The sequence below is a fragment of the Eumetopias jubatus genome, unplaced genomic scaffold (genome assembly GCF_037043125.1).
Source record: "Eumetopias jubatus isolate StellerSeaLion01/CBP00866 unplaced genomic scaffold, mEumJub1_p1.0 scaffold_119, whole genome shotgun sequence".
NCBI classification, from domain to species: domain Eukaryota; kingdom Metazoa; phylum Chordata; class Mammalia; order Carnivora; family Otariidae; genus Eumetopias; species Eumetopias jubatus.
This window is the reverse complement of record NW_028274925.1, coordinates 219,142-228,272: the sequence shown is the minus strand read 5'-3', so window position 1 is coordinate 228,272 and position 9,131 is coordinate 219,142. Positions and strand designations below refer to the sequence as shown.

Here is a 9,131-nt window from a genome sequence, read left to right as displayed (position 1 = left end):
TCAAGGGGACAGAAGTAGGAATCTGCTCTGACTGCTCCGCTCAAGGTAGCACCCCCTGATGGAGACGGGGGTAGCCCCTCGTGACTTCCAGATGTCCTGGTGATTCTTGGGCACACCCATGGATCTCAGCTTCTTCATGACCCGGGGAATGATGGGGCGGCCAGCCCAGCAGCCGTGGGTCTCACAGGTCCTCCAGGGACAGCACCTTGGTGGCCCTGTGGCCCAGCAGGTACCTGTTCAGGTGGCTCTTATCAGGCCACATGGCCTCAATCCCATTGGCCCAGTTGACCACCATCACCTGGTGACAGGCCGAGGTCAGTTGGGGAAACTCCACCACCAATTCCCCAAAAAAGGCCCCCATGTAGTAAAAGTTGCCCTGGTCCCTGGGGATGTGGGTCTGGGACTGTGGCCAGCACTCGTAGATAAAGTCCTCATGGGCTCCCCAGTAGAAACCGGGGTGTGGGGTGCCAAAGAGGGGGGACAGGATCTCCATGCCCACATGGTCCCAGAACTTCATTCCCACATCCACGTGCACGCACACCAGGTCTTCCACGTCACAGAGGAAGCGCTGCTCGAGGAAGCGGCTGATCATTGCTATGTGTCGCATGGACACATCCTGCCAGAGCAGGACGCCGTGGACCTCGATGACCACCACCCTCTGGCCCTCCCAGAATGGCACATGAGGCACAGCAACCAGCTGGTCTTTGAAGACGTAGTATGTGACTCTGTGTCCACCATGAGGACCACCACCCTCTGGCCTACCTGGAGGGGAACACGGGGCCTGGCAGCCAGCTGATTGGTGAAAACCTAGTAGGTGACCCCGTGCCCCACCATGTAGTGCTTCTCTGCCATCTGCAGGAACAGCTCCAGGAAGACCATGCATCCACAGGGGCAGTGGACAGGGCAGGAAGAGAGTCACTGCCAGAGGCCAGCAGCAGGACACCAGGGTTGGGGCCATGGACGTGTGCATCTTCTTCAAGGGGGCAGGCCCTGGGCTGCTTTATGCACAGCCACCTCCTGACCTTCCTGAGGGAATCTGCCTGCAAGACCTCCCAAAATGTCTGTTCCCAGAGATGGGGCCCATCAGCAGCCTGACTTCCAAAGGGGAGCCTGAGGCTTCGGAGGCTGGAAACCCATGCCGCCCCACAGTCAGCATGCTGGAGCCAGGAACACTCCCCCTGTGCTGAGCTCCTGGGCAAACCCTGCAGGTGCCCTCCACTGGTCACCCCCCCCTGCAGATCCCATCCCCACCTTCCAGGAAGGAAGCACCTTTGGGCACAGCCCTCATTTCTATGTCTTTTTTTTTTAAAGATTTTATTTATTTGAGAGAGAGAGAATGACAGATAGAGAGCACGAGAGGGAAGAGGGTCAGAGGGAGAAGCAGACTCCCTGCTGAGCAGGGAGCCCGATGCAGGACTCGATCCTGGGACTCCAGGATCATGACCTGAGCCGAAGGCAGCCGCTTAACCAACTGAGCCACCCAGGCGCCCCCCTCATTTCTATGTCTTACAGAGCGGCTAGAATCAGCAGGACCGGCCACCCGTCCCACTTGGCATTGAGTGGGCTGCCGCTGGCCCCCACAGACCGGTCTCCACTTCTGTAGGGTCCTCCCTGGAAGGCTGCTGGGCATCCTGCTGACAAGGTGCTCCGTAAGCCACTGGTATTCCTAGGAAGGGTCACCCTCAAACTCTGCCACATCAGGAATCAGGTCCAGCCCGTGGACAGGGAAGGCAAAATATGACACCAGGAAGAAGAGGGGGCTTGCTTAGGCCCCAGGCTTGAATCCAAGGGTGTAAGCTTCCAGGTCCAGGTCTACATCTCCCCGGCCCCAAAGGGTTCAAAGACTTGTCAAACCACGTCCCATGGCTGGTCCCCCTTTAAGGGTACTACCTGCTCCCCCCTGTGAGGACAGCAGCTCCCCCATTATCAGCAAGTGTTGTGAGCCCCTCTGAGACTGATGTTTTTGCGTAGGCACTAAGGCTACTTCCCTGGGCCTGCCCCATACCCGGCAGGTTAGTAAATCGCTCACACAGGGAAGGAGGGCACTACATTTAAATAGGGGACAAGCACACTCAACCAGCAGACATGAGTCAGGTCACCAGAGGGCAAGTCCAGACACAGCCAATGGGGGAACAAGCCAGATATGAAGCAGGGGGATAGAAGAGTGATCCTGGCAGAGGGCACAGCAAAAGCAAAGGCTTGTTTGTAGTCAGGCCCAGGGCACATGTGGGACGACCACACACTTGGGTGGCCCACAGAAAGGGGGGCCGTGGTGGAAGAGGTGAGGCTGGAGAGGACGGGCAGGAGGGGAGCAGACCACAGAGAGGACCAAAGTTTATGTTCCAAAAATATCACTCTATTACCAGAGGAGAATGAGTTCTGTGCAGCAGGGGACAGGGAGACCCTAACCCTAACCCTAATCCCTAACTCCTAACCCTAACCCTATCCACTATTACCAACCCCACAAAATCATCAAAATACATTCCTGTACCTTTCTTAAAATAGATGTAAGAACAAGATCAGAAGAATTGCAAAACCTAGAGCTCATAAATAGACTGTGCACCCTAAGCAAGTGACTGCACAAACACCTCAAATGTTATTCAATAGAATGAAACAAGCAATGTTATACAGCACAATGAATTTTTAATAAATCATGTGGTCATATTAATTGATGCAGAAAATGTTCTAACCAATATCCAATGTCTGTTGCTGATATAAATACTGATGAAAGCAGGAGTAAGGAATAATTTTCTCATTAAATCTCTAGCAAACACTATGCTTAAGTCTGAAGATGGACAGCTCTACTCTGAAATCAGGAACAAGGACAGGATGCTGGTTTTCACCTGTTGCTCAATATTGGACTGAAAGTTCTACCCAGAAAGATAAGCCAAGAATGAAGGCATCCACATATGAAAGGAAACACTAGAACTCTGTCTATTCAGAGACCAGGGATGACATCATCTTATATAGAGCTTCCTAAAGAATCAACAAAAAATGATTACAGCCAGTTACCTAATTCAGCACAGTTACAGGACAAAATATCAATACACAAAAATCTCTCTTATTTGTATACAATAACAATGAATCATCCAAAATGGAATTTAAGAAAACAATTCCTTTTTAGAGAACATCAATATTGACCAAATATTTCGGAAAAGATGTAATCAAGGTGCACATGTTGTACACTGAATGTTACAAAACATTGCTGAAAGAAAGTAAGGGAAACCTAAATAATTCTGAAGACACCCCATGGTGATGAAAAGACATACTATTGAATACATTACAAATGTATTACAAATAATACATTATATGTTAATTAATTGAATTTAAATTTAAAAATTTTTTAAATAAATATAGAAAATAACAATTTTTATTGTTATGGATACACTTTTGAAAAGGTATGCATACAGATCAGTGGGATTTAACTGAGACCAGAAATAAACCCGTTCTTCTATGGTCCATTGAATTTTGACAAGGGTGGACAACGTTACATTGGGGGACAATTGGTTATCCATGTGCAGAGGAAAGAAACTGGACCTTTACCTCATTCCACATAGAAAGGTTAGCTCAAAATAAGTAAAGGTTTAAATGTAAGAGGTAAAATTATAAACTCAAAAGAAATAAATGGGGATAAATCTTCATAACTTTGGATTTAGCAATGCTTTTAGCTTTGACAGCAAAGCATAAGAATAGAAAGAAAAATAATATCCTCAAAAGTAAAAATCATTTCAGCACGCCTGGGTGGCTCAGTCAGTTAAGGATCTAACTTAATTTTGGCTCAGGTCATGATATCAAGCCCCATGTCAGGCTCCACGCTGAGTGTAGGCCCTGCTTGAGAGTCTCTCTCACTCTCTCTGCCCCCGACCACTCACACACTCTCTCTCCCTCGCTCTTAAAAAAAATGTAAAAAAAAAAAATTACAAATCTTTGTACATCAGAAGTGACTATCCTGAAAGTGAAAAGACAGCCCCCAGAAGGAAATATTTGTACATTATGTATCTATTAAGAGTCTGTTGTCCAGAATATGTAAAGAGCTTTTACAACTCCTCAACAAAAAGACCACCTAATTTTACCGCACTTTGAAATCACCGCAGAGTCCACTACTTTTCCAAACCACCACGTCAGCACCAGGTCACGGAAGCAGAGACGACACCAGACTTCAGGATGGAGGCCGCGCCCTCCCAGACCCGGTTCCCCCACCGCGGAGAGCCCACTGGCCCTTGAAGGAGGCCACGTGGTAGCGAGAGACTCGTGGGAGGATTCAGTCAGCAGCCCCTGTGTCTTGGGTGCAGTAGAAGCAGTGGGATCTGGAATTCCCATTCTCCACAACCCTCCCCCAAAACCTGGTTAGAACTGTGAAAATGGAAGAAGGGCACCTCAGGAACGTGGACTGGGGACGCCAGCGGGGAGGCCGGAGCGGGGAGCCCGCCTCTCAGGGTCAGGGACGGGAACGGCCGTCAGTCACAGGCCCGGGGTCGGAAGCCTCCACAGCAGACACCCATCAGTCACAGGCCCCGGAGCGGAGGACGCAGGTGTCCGCTCCTCCAGGAACCCCACGCTCCCCGCAGCTCAGGGGGGCGAGCCGCCGTCACCCCGAAGCCGGCTTCTCTCCGCGGACTTCCCGTCGGAACAGCGCCCCCCGCTGCCTCCTCCTTCTCCACGACATGCTGTTCCTCTCCGTCCTTTCTCGTCCGCGATGTGGCCGGAGCTGGCTTGTCCCGGACGGCAAGTCTCTGCTCTTCCCAAATAAACCCATTTTGCTGGTAAAACGACCGCACTTTCAGTTTAAGGTCAACAGGACGGATAAATTCGGTAAGTTGGCAAGGAGCAAAACCGAGAGACAAAAATCCGGTGCATTTCCAGGCGCTCCTCACACACCATCGGGACGAGACCCGCGGAGCACAGGCTCCTTCACAGCCGCATCGAGAAGAACCACACACCGAGGAGCACACGTCCCCAGGAGCCGACACACCTGCCCTCCGACCCCGTGAGACACGGACCGCGGACGTCGAGGGAGACACGCCGGGAAGACGCCCCGCGCTCAGGGCAGAGCGCACGCTGTGGACACGTCTACTCTCCCCCCGCCGTCCGCAGAGTCCGCGCCGCCGCTACGGGCCTCCAGCGGGGTCTTCGCAGACACGGAACCCACAGCCCTGACGCGGGTGTGGACGCGGGGAGGAGCCGCGGGGCCGAGGCGGGGGAGCCGGAGCACAGCGGCGGGCGGCCGGCCCGGACCGCAGACCGCGGGAGCAGCCCCAGGAACCGACTCCGGGTGCGCGTGGACACGGACGCGGGGGCCGCCGAGTGGATCCGAGGCCGGAGAGCGGAGCCCCGACAGCCCCGCGCACGGCACCGCGGGGACCCCACGTCACCGCACACAGAGCCACGGACACCCCGCGGTCTGCGCACCCGCCCTTCCTCCGCTGCGTCCCGTGAGCTCGGGCCCCCTCCGCGGTCCCCGCTCAGACGGCTTCTCCTCACCTTCTCCTCCCGCGGCGGGGCCTGAGGAGGCCGGGCTCCTGTCAGCGTGGACGCGGCCCCACGGCCCCCAGAGCGGGGCCTGAGGAGGCCGGGCTCCTGTCCTTGCGGACGCCGCCCCGTGTCCTCTAGAAGCCTCCACAGCGGGTCCTGAGGAGGCCGGGCTCCTGTCAGCGTGGACGCGGCCCCACGGCCCCCAGAAGCCTCCAGAGCGGGGCCTGAGGAGGCCGGGCTTCTGTCCTTGCGGACACCGCCCCGTGTCCTCTAGAAGCCTCCACAGCGAGTCCTGAGGAGGACGGGCTCCTGTCAGCGTGGACGCCGCCCCATGTCCTCTAGAAGCCTCCACAGTGGGTCCTGAGGAGGCCGGACTCCTGTCAGCGTGGATGGGCCCCACGGCCCCCAGAAGCCTCCAGAGCAGGTCCTGAGGAGGCCTGGCTTCTGTCAGCGCGGACGCGACCCCCAGAAGCCTCCACCTCAGGTTCTGAGGAGGTCTGCCCCTGTCACGACGGCTGCGCAGGCCAAGCTCTGGGCTCCTGGCGGGAGCTGCGGTCGTGCGCCCTCTGCAGGCGGGGGAGGCAGTGCAGGACAAGGTGAGCTCCCCGTTCAATGGAAGCACCTGCTCGCTCCCTGGGTCCAGCTGAAGCCATTAAATTCTGAAAATTCAAGCTGAATGGAGCCCAATATCCCCCCAACTTCTCCAAAAATAGCTAAGAAACAATTAATTGGAAACAATACGGAATGACAACAGTCCTGACTCAAAAAGTGCCCTGGTCCTGACTGAACATGATTCCGACCCAAACTTGATCTCAAGCTGGTCCTGACCCCAGCCCAAGACCCTAACCCTAGCCCCCAAACCCGAACAATGTTCACGATAATCACAAGGCAGAAACCGTGCAAATGTCCATCCATGGTGAATGCATAAACAAAGTGTGGTCAAGGGTTTGGTTCTGGGTTCAGGTTCAGGTTTGGGTCATAGTTCTAGATCAAGATTTGGGTTTAGGATCAGGGTGAGGGTGAGGGTTTTGGGTGAAGGTGAGGTTAATGGTTAGGATGAGAGCTTAGGTATTTAGGCTTATGATTTAGGGTTTAAGACTTAAGGCTTAGGGGATAAAGTTTAAGGTCACATTTGTGTTTGGGTTCTTGCTGGGGTTTGGGTTCAGGGCTCATGACTCAGAGTTCTGGTTCAGGGTTTGGGTTCGTGGTTCAGGGCTGGGATTCAGGACTTGGGTTCAGAGTTTGGGTATGGGGTTCAGTTTCAGGTTTGAGATTCAGGGTTCCAGTTTGGGGCTTAGGGTCACGTTAGCTTTTAGGGTTAAAGTTAAGGGTTAGAGTTCGGTTTAAGGATCACACGTGTTCTTTAGTTGTCATCATGGACACAAAATTTCTATCTGAAGTTTCTAAATCTGAACTCTATTTAGTCTGGATGTCAGGAGCTTGTTCAGAATTTAGGATCACAGTAAGAGTGCTTACCAACAGCATTCTGATCCTAGAGTCTCCCAGTCACCCAGAAGCTGCTTTTTTCTCGGTTGAAACATACCCTTTGCACAGGAGGGTGAGCTGGTGCCAAATCTGGGATGATTTCACAATGGCAGAGGTGTGAAACCAAATATTGTGGAAATGTTCATGGATAATGAAACAGGAGACAAATAATTTTTCCACTCCTGATTCTTCTACAATAACAGAGACCAAGTTCCCATTACAGTCTGATAATGTTCCCTAAGAAGGACTATGATACTCATTACCAATACCACAAAAAGGCCCCCTCCCCTGGTTTAAACTAAGAATCACAGGAGGATACTTCCTATTTTGTTCTCAAAAATACAATTTTATTCTTTCGATGTTCCAGTGTGCAATTTGTAGAGGCATTGCCAACATTTTCCGTTCTCAAACACTCATCCACACACGAATAAAATGCAGGCAACATTGTAATGCACTGCTCATTGGGGTACCAAGAAGAAGGAGGGCTATTAAAAGTAATAAAACTATATCTACTATTAAACTCAGAAAAAGCACTCTTTAGGGGCACTTAATGAGGATCCCTATCCATAGGAACTCACATCTCATCATATGGAACCCACTCATAAATATCATCAACAACAATAGCCTGCCGACCACTGTAGCCCCCCTGCCATTTCCCTATGGGATTGTAATGCATACTCAAACTGCTAGAGACAACGTCAACAGTAGAACAGGAATTGCCCACCCCCGAGGGACCAACTATTACAGTGACGTAAAAAATTCCCACTCCCTCGGCATCATGATTCCGGACTTCCAGCTCCATTACAAAGCTGTCATCAACAAGACAGTATGGTACTGGCACAAAAACTGACACATAGATCAATGGAACAGAATAGAGAGCCCAGAAATGGACCCTCAACTCTATGGTCAACTTATCTTTGACAAAGCAGGAAAGAATGTCCAATGGAAAAAAGACAGTCTCTTCAACAAATGGTGTTGGGAAAATTGGACAGCCACATGCAGAAGAATGAAACTGGACCTTTTGCTTACACCACACACAAAAATAGACTCCAAATGGTTGGAATACCTAAGCATGAGACAGGAGTCCCTCAAAATCCTAATGGAGAAGACAGACAGCAACCTCTTCGAACTCAGCCACAGCAACTTCTTCCTAGAAACATCGCCAAAGGCAAGGGAAGCCAGGGCAAAAATGAACTATTGGGATTTCATCGAAATAAAAAGCTTTTGCAGAGCAAAAGAAACAGTCCACAAAACCAAAAGAAAACCGACAGAATGGGAGAAAATAGTTGCAAATGACATATCAGATAAAGGGCTAGTATCCAAAATCTATAAAGAACTTATCCAACTCAACACCCAAAGAACAAATAATCCAATCAAGAAATGGGCAGAAGACATGAACAGACATTTTTCCAAAGAAGACATCCAAATGGCCAACAGACACATGAAAAAGTGCTCAACATCACCGGCATCAGGGAAATCCAAATCAAAACCTCCATGAGTTACCACCTCACACCCATCAGAATGGCTAAAATTAACAAGTCAGGAAATGACAGATGTTGGCGGGGATGCGGAGAAAGGGGAACCCTCCTACACTGTCGGTGGGAATGCAAGCTGGTGCAACCAGTCTGGAAAACTGTATGGAGGTTCCTCAAACAATTGAAAATAGAGCTACCATACGATCCAGCAATTGCACTACTGGGTATTTACGCCAAAGATACAAATGTAGGAATCCGAAGGGGTATGTGCAGCAATGTCCACAATAGCCAACCTGTGGAAAGAGCCAAGATGCCCATCGACAGATGAATGGATAAAGAAGATGTGGTATATATACACAATAGAATATTATACAGCCATCAAAAGGAATGAGATCTTGCCATTTGCAATGACGTGGATGGAAGGGAATGCTGTCATGCTGAGTGAAATAAGTCAATCAGAGAAAGACATGTGTCATATGATCTCACTGATATGAGGAATTCTTAATCTCAGGAAACAAACTGAGTGTTGCTGGAGTGGTGGCGGTGTGGGAGGGATGGGGTGGCTGGGTGATAGACTTTGGGGAAGGTATATGCTATGGTGAGCGCTGTGAATTGTACAAGACTGTTGAATCACAGATCTGTACCTCTGAAACAAATAATGCAATATATGTTAAGAAAAAAAAAAAAGAAGAAGATAGC

At 50.7% G+C, this 9,131-nt stretch overlaps 1 pseudogene; it reads right to left on the bottom strand.

The window, feature by feature from the left end:
• On the bottom strand, nucleotides 1–1,924 carry LOC148161598 (histo-blood group ABO system transferase pseudogene; annotated as a pseudogene).
• Between the last annotated feature and the right edge of the window lie 7,207 nt (nucleotides 1,925–9,131).